Here is an 18,523-nt window from a genome sequence, read left to right as displayed (position 1 = left end):
GTTGTCCCCGACTCCATCTTACAAACACCCTCTGCCCCGTACCTCCCAGCTTCACTCATCCCTCAGGGGGAAGGCCCCTTCAGACCCACTGCTGGGGTCCCTCACCATCCCCCTTAGACCTTAGCACCGAGGGCTGGTTTCTGTTTTCCTCTCTCAAACATGCAGAATGTCACCTTGCATGTGTGAAGTCAGGCAGCTCACGGGACTTGTTTAGGTCAATGAAAGGGTGTGGACTTAAAGTGTCTCTTCCGGGAGGAGGGGCCGGTGAGTGATCATCCAGCCCTGTTTGCCCTGCCGGCAGTGACTTAGTCCACGTGGGAATGAAGGCTGCATAAAGCCAAGCGGCCGTCTCAGCCCCAGCTGACCCTGCAGGGTCGCTGAGCCCCGCGGTGGGTTTGAACACGTCAGTTTAGGGCCGCTTATTATCAGGGCACAGCCTGGCCTGTCTGCAGAACCGCCATCGACTTCCCGTCACAGGTGGATTCGCCCTTCCCACCAATCAGACTGCGGGGTCCCTTCTCCTGTGGTCTGTTGCTCGATTTGTGGTCATAACCCAGGGTGACCCTCTCTGAATGTCAAACTGCCATTGGCTACTAATGCCGAACCCTCTTTCTTTTCAAAGTTTCTTTTTGACCTGTGGACCTTTTTAAAGTCTTTATTGAGTTTGTTACAATATTGCCTCTGTTTTATGTTTTGTTTTTTTAATAGTCAAAAGGGACAATGATTTTATTCATTTAAAAAGATTGTTACTTGCTTATACACTGATGTGGACCAAAAATCAGAACTATTTACAAAGGTATTGTAAGTAGTCTTATTTCTGTTTTCCACATCTAACCCCCATTTCACGTAAGTAAACTATTTTTTTTTCGTTTCCTTTGTACTTCGAGGGTGTTTATGCACATACTATTATTAAATTGCTTTCTCTACATTTTTACACAAAAATATCCCCTGTTCTGCACAACCCTAAAGTAATCCCAGAGCGTAAGATTTTATTTTTATTTTTCTGCAATTTATAGAATAATTACAAGACTGAACAGATAAATTTTTATGCCCAATAATTTTACCAGTTTGATTTCTTCTAAATAAAGCACAGATATTTATTCTTTAAGGTAGTTAACAAGGCAAACCATAGATATAAATAATTTGATAACATTATTACTCAATAATCTTAATTTCTAAAAAATTTTTTAGATTGATTTTTATATAAATTTATAAAAATCAATTTTAAAAAGCCAAATATGTATCAGAAAAGTTGAAAATCATAGACTGAAAAAGTTTAGTTGTTAATATAATGTCTCCAATTACCTTGACCTGAGTCTCTAACTATTTTGAAATGTGGAACAATTTTTGGTGTCAAGGGTTTTCTTTTTCTTTTTTGGTTGGTTTAATGCTTGCTTAAATATCAAGGACAGAATGAACAAACGTGGAGTAATGCACATTTTAGATGGTTGTTGTTCAGTCGCTCAGTCATGTCTGACTCTCTGCAACCCCGTGGACTGCAGCACGCCATGCCTCTGTGTCCATCACCAACTCCCTGAGCTTGCTCCAACCCACGGCCATTGAGTCAGTGATGTCATCCAACCTTCTCATCCTCTGTCGTCCCCTTCTCCTCCTGCCCTCAATCTTTCCCAGCATCAGGGTCTTTTCCACTGAGTCAGCTCTTTGCATCAGGTGGCCAAAGGATTAGAGCTTCAGCTTCAGCTTCAGCATCAGCCCTTCTAATGAATAGTCAGGACTGATTTCCTTTAGGATGGACTGCAATCCAAGGGACTCTCAAGAGTCTTCTCCAACACCACAGTTCAAAAGCATCAATTCTTCAGTGCTCAGTTTTCTTTATGGTCCAACTCTCACATCCATACATGACCACTGGAAAAAGCATAGCTTTGACTAAACAGACCTTTGTAGGCAAAGTGATGTCTCTGCTTTTTAACATGTTGTCTAGCTTTGTCATAGCTTTTCTTCCAAGGAGCAAGCATCTTTTAATTTCATGGCTGCAATCACCATCTGCAGTGATTTTGAATCCCAAGAAAATGAAGTCTGTCACTGTTTCCAATGTTTCCCCATCTATTTGCCATGAAGTGATGGGACTAAATGACATGATCTTCATTTTTTGAATGTTGAGCTTTAAGCCAACTTTTTCTCTGTCCTCTTTCACCTTCATCAGTGAAGTCACTCAGTCGTGTCCAACTCTTTTCGACCCCATGCCAGGCTCCTCCTGCCAGGCTCCTCCATCCGTGGGATTCTCCAGGCAAGAATACTGGGGTGGGTTGCCATTTCCTTCTCCAGGAGATCTTCCTGACCCAGGGATTGAACCCTGGTCTCCCACATGCAGGCAGACGCTTTACCATCTGAGCCACTGGGGAAGGTGGAAAGAGGTTTTAGATTAGATGGAAGGAATTTGTTGTTTGGATAGTAAGTTCTCCTTATGTGTTAATACATCCTGAGACCGTGATTCTCTCACTAGGCTAGCAGAGAGCCGCAGAGCGGTCAGGAGCACGTGCATTTCTAACCCCACAGTACCAGGTGGTGTGCAGTTTCAGTATTTCATGGATGTAGTTCTCATGAGAAGCTTAAGTATCATTAGTGTCTTTTAAAGCATAAATGTCAGCAGTTTATTATGAGATAATTTTCTATGGTTGAGTCCTTCTATTTCCTTGGGATTCTGGAAATGGTTTTTTTTGTTTAATAACAAGATTTTTTTCAAGAAGCAATTTTTAATTATAAATTTCCCCACACCATTATTAATTGAAGAAGACAAAATTGCAGTTTGAATTTCAATATATATAGTAAGTTGACAGTGAATGATGGGAAATGTTGAGTATCAGGTTGGGAAAACAAAGAGACTCACATTATTAGAGTAGAAGATGGGCTTTATTGATATTTTTCAGGAAGTTCAGCAAATTTTTAAAAAATAGTCACTTTATTGAAATGTAATTCACATACTATAAAATTCACCTTTACGAGTGTACATCTCAGTGAGTTTTCATACACTCAGAGTCGTGCAAACATCACTAGTAATGTCAGAGCATCTTTTCACCCCCACACCGGTTAGCAGTCAGGCCTCATCTTGCCCCACCCCTGCCACCGCAGTGAACACTGGCCTCTATCTCCACTTTGATGCCTGCTCTCCATGTCTCATTTAAAAGGCGTCATGCCGTATGTGGTCTTTTGTGGCTGGCTTCTTTCACTTAGTATGTTTTCAAGGTTGGTCCATGTTGCAGAACAATTTTAAAATGAAAAAGGTTACCATACAAATCCTATACTGTGATCAAAATATAACCATTGCAATAATAGACTTAGTTATTCCTACCCAGTGTGTTTTGTACATAAGGTGCTAATATTTACAATGAATTTTATAGATTAAAACATTCTTGCCTTAGTTCATTTTGTTGAAAAGGGAAAAAAATGTTGCAGGGTAATGATGTACAATTAATATTTCTAAAATGTATTCTTAGTCAATGAAGAAGTCTTCCTAAATTATTAAATATAACTAAAAAATTGGATAATGTATTTTGAATGATGTAATTATTAAATTGAAAACTTTCATTAAAAATAGACGGTAACTCATCTTGCTTTTCTATACAAATTAAAAATGTGAAACTTCACAGCTAACCTGAGAAGCTTTAATTTGGAAACATTCAGGCCTGAGGTTCTATGAGATGCCAAGATTCTACTTAAGTCTCGAATATTCACAACACACACGTCTGGGGAGGGGAGGAAATGAAGATTGTAATGGATCACAAGGCAATAGCTTGACTGTGGTGATATTTCTATGGGTGTGTATGTATGTGAAAACTAAAAAAAAGTATACCCTTTAAATATGTGCAGTTTATTGTATGTCAGTTATACCTCAGTAAAGCTGGCAAAAAAGATTCTCCCCTATCGGAAACCTCGATCATGTCATATGTCTACTAAATGTGCCCTTGGTCAAAGTGGTTTCCTGTGTGGTTTTCACTTCTTGAAGTAGTTAGGCTTAGGCAAAAATCTGGCTACTTTTTTCTTTCTGATCCTTTTTAAGTAGATTTCATTTTGGCAACTTTGCTGCTTTTTTTTTCATGGGCAAATATAGCACAAACATGTTAGAAGTAAATCAGCAATCAATATTGGAAATAGAACATACGTTTCAACTGTGTAAAATCTTTCTCTGTGTCTAGAAATGAAGTGTACTCTCTAAATTTAAATATAATTTTTTTAAAGTGTTGTCTGGTAAGAAATCCCTGCAGAAATGCACACATAATAATGACTTAGAAATTTTGTGTAGAGACCAGAACAATCAAGCTATTGAGAAATATTAACATAATATTATTGACTTTGCAAGAAAAAAAATTGCACAATGTGCCCACATTCAGGTGCCACATCCAGTAGCGCTGAAAGTGGCCTGGTCTGAAGACTCCAGAGCTGGGGGGCGGAGTCCCAGAGCTGGGGGGCGGAGTCCCAGAGCTGGGGGCGGAGTCCCAGGGCTGGGGGGCGGAGTCCCAGAGCTGGGGGCGGAGTCCCAGGGCTGGGGGGCGGAGTCCCAGAGCTGGGGGCGGAGTCCCAGAGCTGGGGGGCGGAGTCCCAGAGCTGGAAGGAAATTGTCAGGATGTGCCGTGTCTCTGCTACAACTCTGATTCCCCTACTGGTTTTCCTTCTGTTTCATGTTCTACATGTGAAAAACGCAGGATGGTAGTGCCAGGCTGTGAGGCCTGTTTAAAAGCATTGACAGTAATAGACCTGTCACTGAAAAATCTAGATACTCAGGGAGCTAGGAGGGAAGATCTGGCGTTTGTGGTATACAGCCTTTTTGTATTACGATTTCTCGCTCACGTGGAAGGGTGCTGTGCAGCTATCTGGTAGAGACGAGTGCAGGAGTCAGACCCACTTGCACTGGAATCCTGATGCTTCAGCTTCAGCTTTGTGACCTCAAGCAGCTCAGACGCCTTCCTCGGTGTTCACTTTGTTCTTGTTGCTGTTCACTCACTAAATCATGTCCTACTCTTTGTGACCCCATAGACTGCAGCACGCCAGGCCTCCCTGTCCATCACCATCTCCTGGAGCTTGCTCAGACTCATGTCCATTGAGTCAGTGATGCCATCCAACCCTCTCATCCTCTGTCATCCCCTTCTCCTCCTGCCCTCAATCTCTCCCGGCATCAGCGTCTTTTCCAATGAGTCAGTTCTTCACATCAGGTGGCCAAAGTACTGGAGTTTCAGCTTCAGCGTCAGTCCTTCTGATGAATATTCAGGGTTGATTTCCTTTAGGATGGGCTGGTTGGATCTCCTTGCTGTGTTTGATTTATGTATCTGTAATAACTGGAAGCAGACTGCCCACCGTCAGGACATGGTTCTCGCAATGATGGAGCACTGATGTCCTTTGTCACAACCGTCTTTCCCAGGATGAAGGTGGAGCAAACAGTCTGGAGGATGGAGCAGCTCCCTCCGTCGAATCTCAAGGGGCTGATGTTTGTAGTAGACACAGTGTCTCCCTCTGGAGTCGGGGGCAGGTTGCTTGCAGCCCATCATAAAAGACTGGGGGGGCTTGGAGTTGGTCCCCCGGGACTCAAACCCCCATGGGACTTGGGGGTGGGGGACAGAGGTAAGCATGGAACTCAGGCTGCCTGTTGAGCTGGGAGTGGTGGGCCCTTTGACTCTGATCTGGAGGCTCCTGTCTTCCACCAGCTTTCCTGGCACTGTGCCAGGCTAACCCTCCAGCTTCCACGGAGGGTGAAGCCTCGCCCGTTCCCCATTGCTGATGCTCACCTTCAGGTTTTGGGGAGGATGGGCGGAAGCACTTAATCACCCTGGCAAATGCTAGTCTCTCAAAGTCATGCTCCCTTCTTCTCTGACACCAAGAGCTTTTTTTTCACTATAAATACTTGTCAACTCGTCCTTCTTTCAGGTTTCAGTTGATACCCATAATTAGATTCAAGTTCCATATCCTAATTATCCCTCTGGGCACACAGGCAGACGAAAAGGAAGTGCATTTTCCAAGGTTTTCTCGCAGCTCAAGTCGGCTGCTCAGGTACCTCCGAGGGTAGACTGAAGCTTTCGCTGTCGGGTGGTGCCCGAGTATGTGGTGTCGGGACCTGTTTTAAACGTTATCCATCAAATGTGCACCTTGCGCAGTACAGCACGTTTGTTTTAAAAAGAAATGCGCAAGCGAAGAATGTCCATCACGCATTAATTTTGTCCTGTGTTTCTTGTTGTACAGGAAATAGAAGAGTAGGCTGTGAATAGACCAGGAAAAGAAGAACGAGAACTCGTTCTCGAGAAGGTACAAGCTGACTCCCAGGGCTCGCCACGGCACCGCAGTGCGACAGGAGACTAACCATGTCGCGTTCTTGGGGTGGATTCTCCTGAGAACCTCCCAAGTGCTGCGGCGGCTTCCCCTGTTTCCAGTTCCCGTTTGAAGACAGGGCGGAGTCCTCCTAACTTCTGTGACCGCATCCTTGCCTGCTGGACCTCTCCCAACACTGGATATTGAGCATGTGTAAGATCACTGCCCTACAAGAGTTCACAATGTTTAAGAATTCTTGCCAGAGCTTCTCCTAAAAAAAATTTCACAGAGAAATCGTGAAATTACACCACGTGATATAGCATTTCTTTGTCAAAAAACATCTCATTGTAGCTTCTGTTGAAGGAAAGCATCCGCAACCACCCAGCTGTGCCGAGTTTGGTCCCAGTGAACCGTGTCTTTGTAACGTGCTTCTGGGCAATTTCCTTTCGAGCCGCTCTCCCAGATCATACACCTGTGAGCCTGATTTGCACCTTGTTTGTCGGAGAAGATTTGAGTTTCCCTCTTACTCTGGGACACGTTTCTGCCTGCGAGCGCCTTGTTCGCATCTGTGACGGATCTGGCTGCAACCGGGCAACGAGCGACAGCAACACGACGTGTGGGGGTTGCCCCCTTTGTTGTCCGAGAACAGCGGTGTGATCCGCCGTCTGGGCGAGAACAGACCAGAAGCGCCCAATCAGGGCAGCCTGGGCCAGCCGGACCCTGCCCCGCGTGCAGGCTCTGGGCAGACGGCGCCTGTCTTCCCAACACTCAGTTCTCTACGCGTGTGTCCCCCTCCGCGTCCTCGGGAACTCACTGCTCCCCATCCTGGCTGGCTTGTAGAGAGACTAGAAGCAGGATGTTAGGAAGCTCAAGGCCTGGCCTCGTGAGGGTCCTCGTGACGTATGGACGGTGGAGGAAGGGACGACACGGTTCCTAATTCCTGTGACTGCCTGCTCTCAGCCAGCCTTCCCTGGCCCGCTCTATGCCCCGGGCGGGTGACCTGCCCCGTGTGAACTGCAGGCGGCACAGGCTGGAGGGTGGGGGGCAGAGAGAGGGTGGGGTCTCTCTCTCCTCTGCTCCCCAACTTCCTGCCGCCTGGCAGTGGCTTTATCCTCTGGACTCGGCTCTGCCTCCGTGCTTCAGCATCACTGGTCCGTGTCCTCCAGTCTGGGAGGTGGACTGGGGGGCCAACAGGTGGTACCGCTTCCCTGTTGCTTAGTTCCGAGCGGTCCGGAAGCTCCATCCCCCACCCCGCCCTATATATTGAGATACATGTTGAGATACAGACCGCATACCGTACGGCTCACGCGTGTACACCATGCGGTGGTTAGGGCTCCATTCGCAGACTCGTGCAGCTGTCACCACCAGCAATTTTAGATCTCTGTCCGCAGCCCAGAAGAAACCCCACGCCATCCACGGCCACCCCTGCCCCACGCCTCTGGCCCGAGGGAAGCACTGCGCCTCTCTCCTTCTGGACGTTTTGCACGAAGGGGCTCCTCCCCCATCTCCCCTCCCTGCGTGTTCCGGGGCCCTGCCCACGCCTGTGTAAACAGTGCCTCCATAGAACTCTCCTCGGCTGAACCCTTAGCCGCGTGCCACCCTTTTGGCCAGGAGCCCACTGGCTTAGAGTTGCATGCCAATCTGGTGTGAAAAAAAGAAAGGGAAATTGATTTCCCAGCTCTGGGCATCAGGTGGGTGACGCCCTTACTAAAGAAGTGGAAGCAGAAGGTGTCCGATTGGAGTCACCCTGATCAGCCACAAGGTGCCTGCTCAGCGGGGGCCACCCTGGTGCTCAGGAGCTACTGTAGCCCCGCGGCTCCGTCCTGAACCCCCACCCTTCGCCCCCGGCCCCCGCCCCCCACCGCAGAGGCCCAGCTCAGGACCAGAGGAGGCCCGGGAGCAGCCCAGGCTCTCTTTGCTCCTTGCAGGGCGTGAAGACCCCCCAGCCCCACCCTCCTGCCCCCATTACCCTTCAGACGCCTTTAGCTGCGTCTTCCAATGCCCTTTTCCCGTCCCCATGTCCCTGGCCTGCCCAGCCTCCATCCCACGGCGTTCTGCACCGCAGAAGGCCGGCTCCGGTCCCACAACAAATGGGATCAAGTTTGCAGAAAGGGGAGTGAAGGGGAGTGAACCAGTGGATGGAGCCGTGGCCTCTTGACAGGCTGGGGGCTCCATGGGCTCTAGCTTCTCCACTGATCATGGAGTTAGCAGAAGTCTAGATGAATTCTTGGGGGATCCAGTGCTGATGGACAGAAGGAAGAAGGGAAGTCCACCGAGGAGACTGTTCGGGAAGACGCGGGAAGCATTCCGGGAGAGTCAGGGAAGGGCCGTCGGGGTCCCAGGGGGGACCCTGCTCTCAGATTTATCAGTTTTGGAACTCATGGGCAACCAGCAAGGACAGCTTCTCTAGGGAGTCAGGCTTGGTGAGTTTTGTTTCCCTACTAGTTGGGAGGTCGGGAATCAGATTTCAGCTCTGTGGAGTGTGAAGGAGTGGAAGGAAAGAGTGGAAGTCAAATCAGGAAGTGCAAGGTTTTAAGAAGTTTGGTGGCAAACGCAGCAGAATAGAAGAGCAGAGTCTGAGGATTTCCAAGGAGGCACCGTGGAATGCATCCCAATGGCGACGGGGTGGCCTCAGAGGAGTGGAGAGCGGGGTGAGGACGCAGAGGGGACGGGAGGGAGCACCTGCCCCACGGTCTCCATTCTGGCCCCACCTCCATGTGCTGCGTCCCGAGGAGGGGCTGGGGGTCTCTCTAACAGCAGCAGCACCCCTCAGCTTCGGTGTTTTCTCTTTATCCTGAGCCCGCTCTGTCCTGAACTTCCCTTCACTCTCTCTAATTCCTTAGCCATCACATTTCTTAGCCGACAGGCTGAGATATGAAATCTGTTAAAGAAACATACAGCAAGAAGTATGAGGAACAAGAAAAACCATAGAACAAATACAGGATTTTAAGGTCACTGAAGTCTGGAACCACTGACTGTGGGTATGAAGCACCCTCTCTAATTCAATGGCTATAAATGACATAATTGTCCAAAAATTACTCTCTTAACAAAGGCACAGAATCACACACTTCAGTTCAGTTCAGCCACTCAGTCGTGTCTGACTCTGCGACCCCATGAATTGCAGCATGCCAGGCCTCCCTGTCCATCGCCAACTCCCAGAGTTCACTCAGACTCATGTCCATTGAGTCAGTGATGCCATCCAGCCATCTCATCCTCTGTCGTCCCCTTTTCCTCCTGCCCCAATCCCTCCCAGCATCAGAGTCTTTTCCAATGAGTCAACTCTTCGCATGAGGTGGCCAAAGTACTGGAGTTTCAGCTTCAGCATCAATCCTTCCAATGAACACCCAGGACTGATCTCCTTTAGGATGGACTGGTTGGATCTCCTTGCAGTCCAAGGGACTCTCAAACTTAATAAAAGGTTAAAGTGTTACGTGTTTCAGAATGCAGAAAAAAGGTTTCACACATTGCAAACTGTCTAGAGTAGAGAAGTGTTAGCCCTTGTCCCTCCCCATCCCCATCCCCATGTAGGCTGTCACGAGCATGGGCTGCACTCACTCCGTCACCCAGCAGATCCCCCCTCGCCGGCTGGCTGACACGTGTGATGTGTGCTGCTCCGTGCAGCTCGCGGCTCATCCCACCCTCTTCGAACCCTCCCCGCCCGCCCCGTGTCCACAAGTCTCCCCTCTGTGTCTGCATCTCCACTGCTGCCCTGCAAGTAGGCTCATCTGTACCATCTTCCCAGATTCATGCCTTTGCCTGGCAGAAACCAACACGATATTGTAAAGCAGTTATCCCCCAGTAAAAAAAAAATTGATGTGAAGAGCTGACTCATTTGAAAAGACCCTAATGCTGAGAAAGATTGAGGGCAGGAGGAGAAGGGGACCACAGAGGATAAGATGGTTGCATGGTATCACCGACTCAATGGACATGAGTTTGGGTGGACTCCGGGAGTTGGTGATGGACAGGGAGGCCTGGCTTGCTGCGGTCCATGGGGTCGCAAAGAGTCGGAAACGACTGAGCGACTAAACTGAAATGAAAAAATTTTTTTTAAGTATTAGCCCTTAAAGGAATAAGTTTCCACTGTTTAGAAAAATAAATCGTGTGAAAACGTTCAGTCTCTAGTAACGCCCACCAAATCACGTGTTGGCACCCCAGTGGTCACAGACAGTGCGGAGCGGAGCAGCGGGTCTGGGCGGTGGCCCTGGAGCCTGTGGCCTCGGGGCCCTGGAGCCGCACACCCGGTCCCACAGGCCGCCAGCTTCCTGGGCTGGACCCTCAGGGGTCGCCTGATCTGTCCCAGGCCCTCTTCTCAAGAAAAAAGAAAAAAAGTTTTTAATGGATGACTACTTGCCAACTTGAGTAACTTGAAACTTGGTTCAGTTTGTTACGAGATTAAATTTAGGTGTTTCAGGCAGATGTATCCAACCTCAGGAGCTCTGCCTTTCAGCTTTCCTCTGTAGGTATGAAGAGCGACATTGTTAGCTCGGATCCCGGCCCTGACAAGGAGCCTCCAGCACGCTAGGATGAGAGGTCCGGCCTCCGTCGAGGGACCCTCTCTGACCCCACCCAGAACTGTCTTCCTCTTCTCGCTTTTCTCACTGTGGCTTCTCGGGTGTGTCTTCTGGGCTAGAATATAAATGTTTGCAGAGCATAAATGTCTCCACCTGCGCACCACCTTTCCTCTGTCACAGGGCCCTTCCCATGACCCTCTGTGTACTCTGGGTGTCTAGTTAATGCTCAAAGACGCGATCCGATTGACCTGCAGAACCCGGCCTGAAGCCAAGAAAGCCGGCCTGTTTAGAGCGACAACATACCGTTTGCACGACAGTCAGCACACTGCTTGTTTGCTCCGTCTCACCAGTAGCTGACGGAGACGTCTGCACCCATCGGGAGATGAGCCTGCTGATGGAATGCGGAGGCGTGATGGAGGCAGCTGCGCGGCCAGCGCGGCACTCAGCAGGGCTCCCAGCGCCTCCATGGGGTTGCCCTGCCTCCCTGGACGCCCCTGGGGTCACTGAGGGGCACAGGAACCGTACCCCAGCTCCCTAGGCTGCCAGACGGTGGAGAGGGCTGGCCCCCTTCTCCCACTGTCTGCTCTTGTCTGCTGTGCACAGCTGAGTCAGCCTCATCTCCGTCACAAAGCGAAATTTGAAAGAGTGAAGGTTATGGGTAGAATCTGAATCAGCAGGAGACTTAATGTCGCTCATTCCAGAGATGGGGAAAATCTAGTTATTGATCTGACTCATCCTCCTCAAAAACAAATTCACACGTTGAGCAATTCGGACAAATGAAGGGTGAAGTTAACCGTCTGCGGTACTCAGAACCTGACCTAACAAAGTATCTCCAGTTTTGGAGACCTTCAGGACCGTGGGCAAGACTTCAGTTCTGTTTCGCTTGGCTGGTGAGAACCACTTACCTTACGGAGTTTCTGTTTGACCTAAGAAGGCTTTCTGTCTTCATCCATGAGGGGGACAGTTTATCTGTGGGTCCTACACTTTTCTGGAACTCTCCCCTGAGGGGTAAGCCCCACATTCGGCCCCACATGCGTGTTCCGGAGCATGGGCGCCTCTCCCCGCTCAGGTCAGGACCCGAGGTGAGGCCGTGGGACGCCGCTCCTGTTTCCACCTCAGAGCTGGAGACTCGGGCGCGCAGGCCGGAGTCGCGGTCAGACATGTGCTTTGCCCGGGACCACGTCCCCTCAGCAGGCCTGGCATAGAGACGGCCCCAGCTGGAACAACCATCAGCCCTCCCTGGAGGAGGTCAGAGGGCTGGTTTTCAGCAGCGGGCAGGGCTCCCCTGGGTCAGTGGCCCTTGTCATGTGTGCAGTGAAGGCCCCGTTCTTCCCGACACCCCCGGTTCCCAACCCCCTGAGCCTCTGTCCTCTGGTCCCCGGGGACCCCACCGATGCCCTCTGGCCCCCATCCCCACCTTCTGGCCCCCATCCCCCCTAAGCCTCCATCCACTGACCATCTGCTGCCCCCCGGGTCATCTCCATCCCCCTGAGCCTCCGTCTGCTGCCCCCGGGTTCCTGGGAGGGGAGGCCAGGGGTGCAGCTCCTCCTCGGCTCCGCTCTGGCCCATCTCACCACTGCCCACTGTTCTCAGGGATTTAAATATTAATACTAAGTCACAGGCCCTTCTTTAGTTAAGAAAATGAAGTTTCATCGGAGTTGTTGCCACCAGGTCAAGAGGGACGGGGAAGATGGAAAACAGCCGGAGAGCTCTGTGCTGAGAAATGGCGGGCAGACATGCATTGAGCACCCACTGTTTACCCCTCGTTGGTGTGGGTGCTCAGGGACCGGCCATCACTGCCGGTGAGGGGCAGGGCCTCCAGGCTGCGGGTGGGAGCAGGGTGGCTGTCCTGAGCCCCGGCGGGCAGACAAGACCGCCAGCTGGAGCTGCACACTCCAATGAACATTCAGGCCTGATTTCCTTTAGGATGGACTGGTTGGATCTCCTTGCCGTCCAAGGGATGATACTCAGCATCTAACCTTGGGGAACTTGAGCCAAAACCCCAAGAGGGCTGCTTTGAGATTCTGAGACGTTGGAGGTGAGGAGGACTTTGGTCATGTTCTTATCAAAAATTGCTCTGAGTACTGTCATAAAAGGAAAGCAAGCTGTGGCCTCAGACAAGGCCATAAAGCACGGATGTCGTTACAGCACTCACGTGCGTTTCTTTTCAAACGGCCGAGGGGGCTACTCAGACGCACACCTTGGCCAGCAGGCTGCACACCTGGCAGGCCCGGCCAGGATGCGGTCAGTGGAAACGGGGCTGGCAGGAAGGGATGCACACAGGATGCTTTATTTTCCTCGGCTTTTGCATTTTAAGGATGTGGCTTCAGTCGTCTGACTGCCCTGTGGAGGGCGGCCCTGCGGAGAGCCGTGGAGACAGCCGGCATGCCTGTAGGCCTTCTGATCTGTGTGACAATTCTCACTCCTTACGGAAGTAATGATGCACAGAAAAGGGTCCTCAAATCCCCAGCGTGGTGGGGTTCACAGGCCCGGCACACCTCCCTGGTCAGGGGAGACTCAGCCACACCCTCGGACCCCGGCGCCTCGCCAGCCATTTCCAGGCTCTGTCACCCCAGCCCACCCTCCCCTTCCTGCCTACCCTCCCCCCTTCCCTGCCTGCCCTCCGCTCCCCCTTCCCTGCCTGCCCCCCCCAGTCCCTGCCTGCCCTCCCCTCCCCCTTCCCTGCCTCCCCCTCCCCTGCCTCCCCTCCCCTGCCAGCCCTCCCCCTCCCCTGCCTGCCCTCTCCCTCCCTACTTACCCTCCCCCTTCCCTGCCTCCCCTCCCCCATCCCTGCCTCCCCTCCCCCCTTCCTTGCTTCCCCTCCCCTCCCCCTTCCCTGCCTACCCTCCCCCATCCCTGCCTCCCCTCCCCTCTTCCTTGCTTCCCCTCCCCTCCCCCTTCCCTGCCTACCCTCCCCCTTTCCCTGCCTGCCCTCCCCTCCCCCTTCCCTGCCTCCCCTCCCCCATCCCTGCCTCCCCTCCCCCCTTCCTTGCTTCCCCTCCCCTCCCCCTTCCCTGCCTACCCTCCCCCTTTCCCTGCCTGCCCTCCCCTCCCCCTTCCCTGCCTCCCCTCCCCCTCCCTGCCTCCCCTCCCTACTTCCCTACCTGCCCTCCCCTCCCCCTTCCCTGCCTGCCCCCCCCCAGTCCCTGCCTACCCTCCCCCCTCCCTGCCTACCCTCCACCCTTCCCTGCCTGCCCTCCCCTCCCCCTTCCCTGCCTACCCTCCTCCCTTCCCTGCCTGCCCACCCGCCCCCAGTCCCTGCCTATCCTCCCCGCTTTCCTGCCTGCCCACCCCCCACCCCCAATCCCAACCATGGTGCTGACTTCTGAAAGTTTTTTCTGTTTTGTTATTTTTCTGTATTTTTCATTAGTTTTTTTCAGGTCTTAGTTAATTTTATTTTTAAAATTTTCTAATTGTTTTTAGAATTCACTTAATTTTAATTGGAAGATAACTGCTTTATTACATACTGTATTGGTTTCTGCCACGCATCAACATGAGTCAGCCATAGGTAGACAGAAGTCCCCTCCCTCATGAGCCCCCGCCACCTCCCTCCCTTTCCTGCTCATCTAGGTCGTCACAGAGACCAGATTTGTGTTCCTGACTCAAACAGCAAATTCCCGCTGGCTATCTACTTTGCATATGGTGTATACGTTTCCATGCTGTTCTCTCCACGTGTCCCACCCCTCCTTCATCCACGGAGTCCATACGCCTTTTCTATGTCTGCGTCGCCATTACGGCGTGTGCGCTAAGTCACTTCAGTCGTGTCCAGCTCTTTGTGACCCCATGGACTGTAGCCCGCCAGGCTCCTCTGTCCATGGGGTTCTCCAGGCAAGAATACTGGAGTGGGTTGTCATGCCCTCCTCCAGGGGATCTTCCCGACCCCGGGATTGAACCTGCATTCTACATTGGCAGGTGATTTCTTTACTGCTGAGCTGCCAGGGAAGCCCATACTTTATTGTTAGGGTGTTTTTTTAATTTGCATTTAGCAGTCTAGAATCTAAGCATACAAGTCCTTTTATAAAACATTTTATTTTTATTCATTTTCATCTTTATACAATTCATTGAGTTTACCAGTAAGAAAGCTGCATTTTTCTTCAATTATGTTGTAATGCAGATGCTTAACGAACTAGAGGGGCATTACTTTTATAGTTGTAAATTGATGAGGTTTGATTACAATTTGCTTTAATCGGATGTGAAAGTAGATAATCATGGGTGAAGCAGGTATTCGTTAAATCAAGCCATTTCACAATCATGAAAATTGTCTAGTTGAGGCTTCTCACTCATGGGCATGCAAGAGGGTGAGAGGGTCTGGATGAGTGCTGAGCCTTCCTCCTTCCTGCCTGATGCTTCTCCAGCGTCTTCCGTCCATGCCCCGCCAGCGCAAAGCACGTGCACCCTTCACAGTTATAATTTAAGAGAAATCAGACGGGATAAAAAACACGGGACAAAATGCATTCAAGGGGAGACCCCTCTGACGTGGGTGAGCGGCAGAGAGCGTGGACCCGGAGCTCAGCCGGCCGTAGCCTCTGACCGGGCTGCCGGGCACCTGCTTTCAGCCCGTCTCTGCAGGAGAGACGTTAACTGACGCGCCACGTGCTGCAGGTCCCAGCCTGTGCCCTTAGTTACCTCGATTTTCTCCTTCAAAACACATTACTTTAGGAGGTTTAAAATCAAAACATTAAAATTTGGATGTAAAGAGGAAAAAAAGTAAAATTAAATTACATGTAAATAGAAAAAAAAAAAAATCACTGCTAGGATTATGTTAAATGCCACACAATCAAGTGCCCACCCTTCAGGAAACACTGAGAAACTATCCCCCAATACGGCCACAGATCACCAGCTGCTCTGGGGGGAGGCGCCCAGAGGTGGGACAGGTCTGCCGTCCAGGACATCAGTCTGGAAAGAGGCGATCTCATCCATGAGCTGTAATGACGGGCGGAGAAGCGTATGTGTAGACAGGGAAATATGCTTATCCTGAGCGTCCGTAGCATACGTAGGTCAGCTGTGTACCAAGGTACAGATTCCGCCTTGATTTCTGATTTGTGTTGAATTTATTCTCACCTCAGGAAGACTCTGTAACCACTAGAGCCCAGCAGAGAACAGGGCGAGACATTGGGTCGGGGGATGTTCGGGGCCGCGGTGGCCTGTGGGTGGCACGGGAGGGGGTGTTGGGGAAGCAGGCAGGGCTTGTGCAGGGGCCAGGAGAGCTCACGGGCACAGGCCCCACTGGGCACTGGGAGCACACACCTGTCCGAGTGCAGGTGACCCGCTGGGGCCTGTGCAGCTGGAGCGCGTGCGGCCCAGGCCGGCCCTCGGCCTGCTGGAGGGTCCCACTCAGGACGGCCCCAGCACACACCTGCTGGGAGGTGAGGGCGTCAGCACCTCGGTTTGGAAGACCCTGGTCCGCTGTGCCATCAGGAGCTTGAGCCGGATGTTTCCTGAGCTGCGTGATGTGTCTGTGAGGATCCGTGACTTTGCAACTGAGATTCTGAGCTTAACCGAGAGCCGGAAGATGACAGGTGTCGGGGGAATGAAGGCAGAAAAGAGGACCCGAGGTTTCCCTGGCGGTCCAGTGGTAAGGATCACCAGCCGGTGCAGGAGACGCGGGTTCAATCCCCGGTCCGGAAAGATCCCACGTAGCTCAGAGCAGCGAAGCACTGAGCCTTTGCTCGGGGCCTGGAGCTGCGACAGCTGAGCTCAGGAGTGGCAGCTGGAGGGGAGCCCACGGTCGCCACAGCCGGAGAAAAGCCAGCGCAGCGGTGAAGACCCAGCACATCCCAAAGTAAACAAATAAATCAATTTTGTTCAAAGTTAAAAATAAGTTTAAAAAATAGAGGATCTGAGCCAGAATGCAGGAGACTAAGAATCTATAGCAGACCACGAGTACAGGAGCTTCGATCCTCAGGTTTTAAACAATGGGTTGGATTTGGATAGAAAGAGAACACAGCTGTTAAACAGTCAGAGCTGGATTGATTATAAGCTGTTAGCCACTCAATAAACACGCTCTTTATACCGTTACCAAGGATGTCTGGCATTTTCCCTGCTCTGGGAATCAAGCTTGCTCAACATTTTTAAGGCGTAGTTCACCCAAAATCAAGGACTTTTTTTGCATTTAAAAAATGACCCTCTTTTAAAATGATAAATGTAATGAACACACATTATTAATAACTTGGAAAAATAGTGTTTTAAACTGGGATAACATTGCCCGTTAATTCCACCTTCTAGGAGGGGACACAATACTTTGTAAATTTTGTTTCAATCTTTTTCTGTGCAATAGAACTGGGATAATGCAGCGTGTTGGTGACTCTCAGAGGAGGGGAGAGGTGCATGTTAGAATCAGTGGGTGAACTTTTAATAAATACAGAGACACGGGTAACTTTGATATGCATTCCTGGGGAAATCATTGTTGTTTACAGAGATCTGAGCCTGCTTTTTTCCTCTCCACTTTGTCACAAACATTTTCCAGCGTCAATAGATACTTTTCAAAATCCGATTCTTTAAATGACTATAGTTTTCTACCAAGTGGAGGAAAAAACACAATTAATTTCTCCCTTCTCCTGTTCTCGAACATTTAGGACCCATTAGAGGGTTTTGTTAGTTGAATTATTCAGTTGTTGGATGACTATTTTAAAAGCTGTTGTGATATTGAATAAAATAATGAAAAACCCATTTTTTTGTGGTGGCAGGATAGGAGGGTGATCAAAATATCCAAGACAACTATTTTATTATTGCGTAACCCTTGGCTTCCTGCTTAGCTATTTTTCCAGATTTCTATTCATTGTATAAATATGACTTGTGTTCTGACTTCTTTCTCTTCTCGTTGTGTCATAAATGTTTTGTGTGCTTCTGCGTTGTCTTTATTTTCATTTTTAACAGCTCTGTCTTCTGCTATAATCTATCCTAATTTTGGTGTCTGAGTTGGGCCATCAGTGAAAGGATGTCCCAAGTAATTTGTTGTTTTTTTGTTTGTATTGTGGAGAAGGCAATGGCAACCCCCTCCAGTACTCTTGCCTGGAAAATCCCATGGATGGAGGAGCCTGGTAGGCTGCAGTCCACGGGGTCGCTAAGTTGGACAAGACTGAGCGACTTCCCTTTCACTTTTCACTTTCATGCATTGGAGAAGGAAATGGCAACCCACTCCAGTGTTCTTGCCTGGAGAATCCCAGGGACGGGGGAGCCTGGTGGGCTGCCGTCTATGGGGTTGCACAGAGTTGGACACGACTGAAGTGACTTAGCAGCCGCATTGTTAGTAATGCTGCACAAATACCGTTATATCCAAAGCTTTGTACCTTTCTAAAACACTTTTTAAAATCTGGCCGTGCCAGGTCTTAGCTGCAGCCTGCAGGCTCTTTACGCGTGGCTTGTGGGATCCAGCTTCCTGCCAAGGGATTGAGCCCTGGCCCCTGCACTGGGACACAAAGCCTAACCACTGGGAAGTCCCCAGACTGTGTGCGTTTCTGATTCTTCCTTGGATTCACAGAACTGGAGTAAACAGGTTACAGCGTCTGAAATTGTTAAGTCTCTTGGTAAATTCACATTCCTTCTACCTGTGTTTGAGAATGTCTGGTGTATCAGATCTTTACCAAAAAAGACCTTTATCAAACCAATAAAAACCAAATGAATACAGTATTTTCAATGACTAATGGATTTCTCATTGTTTTGATAGACTCTTCTTAGAATTTTAGAGAAGGTGAATACTATTTGATGTATTTGTTACCTATTTTTCATGAATTGCCAGTTAATACTCTGATCGCATC

At 50.0% G+C, this 18,523-nt stretch overlaps 1 long non-coding RNA gene across 2 annotated transcripts; it reads right to left on the bottom strand.

Moving 5' to 3' along the window:
- Positions 1 to 1,072: 1,072 nt before the first annotated feature.
- On the bottom strand, positions 1,073 to 7,894 carry LOC147366498 (uncharacterized). Of its 2 annotated transcripts, none has more exons than XR_015133458.1 (2): positions 7,544 to 7,894; positions 1,073 to 2,356 (listed from the first exon to the last, which is right to left on the bottom strand). It is a non-coding gene; the product is annotated as an uncharacterized LOC147366498 (long non-coding RNA). The 2 variants fall into 2 exon arrangements; XR_015133457.1 differs by having other exon boundaries at positions 7,551 to 7,894.
- Positions 7,895 to 18,523: the final 10,629 nt, after the last annotated feature.

Source organism: Bos grunniens, chromosome 9 (assembly GCF_055505025.1).
Source record: "Bos grunniens cultivar Pamir isolate PY7600 chromosome 9, Bosgru_T2T1.0, whole genome shotgun sequence".
In the NCBI taxonomy this organism is placed as follows: Eukaryota; Metazoa; Chordata; class Mammalia; order Artiodactyla; family Bovidae; genus Bos; species Bos grunniens.
Note: the sequence above shows the minus strand (reverse complement) of the source record. Positions and strands in the feature narration are given on the sequence as shown.